Source organism: Choloepus didactylus, chromosome 16, assembly GCF_015220235.1.
Source record: "Choloepus didactylus isolate mChoDid1 chromosome 16, mChoDid1.pri, whole genome shotgun sequence".
NCBI lineage: Eukaryota > Metazoa > Chordata > Mammalia > Pilosa > Megalonychidae > Choloepus > Choloepus didactylus.
In genome coordinates this window covers 77201667-77203728 of record NC_051322.1, presented here as the reverse complement: position 1 = coordinate 77203728, position 2062 = coordinate 77201667, and the positions used below count along the sequence as shown (strand labels likewise).

Sequence of the window (2062 nt, the reverse complement as noted above, 5' to 3'; positions counted from 1 at the left end):
GTATCCAGGTGTCCCATTACCATGTATTGAAAGAATGTTCTACTCCCAATTGAATCATCTTGGTAACCTTGTCAAAAACAATTGAACACAGTAGTGATTAAAGCAGAGGGAGCTGGAGCATGAGTGGGTTAGACCAAGAGCTTAGGCAGGCCCCCTTCATCCTGCCTCAGTGGATTAAGACAAGGGCAACAGCAGCGATGGTTGCAGGGCTGGAGGAGTTTACCTGATAGTGTCTTCACAGGAGACAATGCCCTTTCTAGTTACAGCTCAGAGATCACAGCCAACATAGCCACCACAGTAGCACAATGGCAATACCACTCCTGTCAGCTTAGCAACCCTCAAGGGGATTGACTTCAAACTTACACAGAAACTGATTAAGATGCTGAAGAGTTTTGGGGTTTTTGAACAGGAACAGGAAATACAGTGCAGGATATTAATTTTGGGAATGATAAATATCCTGGTAAAACTGGATAGGAGAAATCAGTGAATGCAAGAATTTCCCACCATCCATAATTGAAAATGTTGGAGGAAAAATATTTAGCTTTGGATCTTATTGATTGGGAGAATACCCAAAATGTGCTGATATTGATGCATTGTGCATACCTAGACAAGTTTATCAAAGTGCACTTTCCCCTTATTCTATGTTAAATTGAAATTACAAGAAGAATAAAATATTTACAAGTTATTGAGGAGGTATTATACAAGTTATCAAACTGTGTTTTGATGTGATAGAGATTGATATTTTGTTTGCAAGTTTAGCACTCCTGACTATTCCAGAGGATTTGGATCTTAATGGTTGCAGAGTATCCACTGTAACTTTACATCTAGGACCAAACATTAACAACTTCAAGTTATCTCTGAGAGCTATCAAACTGTGGGTCAAAATGCTACATCTATTCCTATATATTAGGTTTCCTCAGTGTTGTTTCCTGGTCCATGCTAGTAGCAAGAACTTGTTAGCTTTATCCAAATGCAATAGCAGCAACTGTTGTGCATAATTGTGTGTTGTTGTTTTTTTTTTTTTTTTTTTTTGGTATTTTCTAAATAAGAATGGCCAAATCAAGTCTTCTGAAACAGTTGAATACAGCAACTTTAATTTGCCTGTATGGGACCCAAGAGAAAACCCAAGTGACAGGTACCATCTTATGCATATAATCACACCAGTATACCCACAGCAGAACTCCACAATGTGTCAATTTCAACATAGGTGGTCATGGTTGAGGAGTTTGAACAAGGTCTTGCTCTCACAGATGAGTTTTTTCTGTGTAAGGCAGAGTGTTCCAAACTTTTTGATGCTGCAAACTTCTTTGAAAAGTACAAGTATTGTATTGTATTTCCAGCAAGTTCAGCAACAGGAAAACAATGCCTGGAATGGGTAGGCTAGGTGGAATAAAAATCCAAATCCTGGTTGGAATCTTGGAGAAGAATGAACTTATTACACTGGCTCATTGAATCCCCAGTCATTTCCAGTTCCCAAGGAAGATTGTGACAAGGAAGAATTTCATGCAGCGTGGGTGACTGGGTTAGTGTTTATAAAAAGAGAAAACTCTTAAAACCTCAGTGTTGATCTCACCTGTGATACTCAGTCTATCACAGATACAGTTTATAGGTAAGCAATAAACAGCAAGATGTTTGAGGTGGATATAAAAATTGATGCAATGAATGTAAAAGAAACACCTCCATCGAACTACCAAATCATGTACCTCAGAACAAGAAAAAACATTCAAAAGCAGGTGTCAGATTGACAGCCCTGAATGACAGCAGCCTCAATTTTCCAAATCAATTACCAAATTTAATTGGAGGTGTAAGGAGCTCAGAATAGCCTAAAACATCTTGAAAAAGAACAAAGTTTGAGGCCCCCCACTTCCTTATTTTAAAGCATATTACAAAGCTACACTGGTCAAAACAGTATTGTGCTTGTAGTAGTATAGTTATATCAACTAACAGAAGTGAATCTAGTGCTCAAAATAGACCATCACATTTTAGGAAGAATTGATTTTGGACAAGGTTGGTAAATCACTCATAGTGCAAAAAATACTCTCTTCAAAAACTGGTGCTAGGA

At 38.0% G+C, this 2062-nt stretch overlaps 1 pseudogene; it reads left to right on the top strand.

The window, feature by feature from the left end:
• Nucleotides 1–247: 247 nt before the first annotated feature.
• Nucleotides 248–1822, top strand: LOC119511356 (annotated as a pseudogene).
• Nucleotides 1823–2062: the final 240 nt, after the last annotated feature.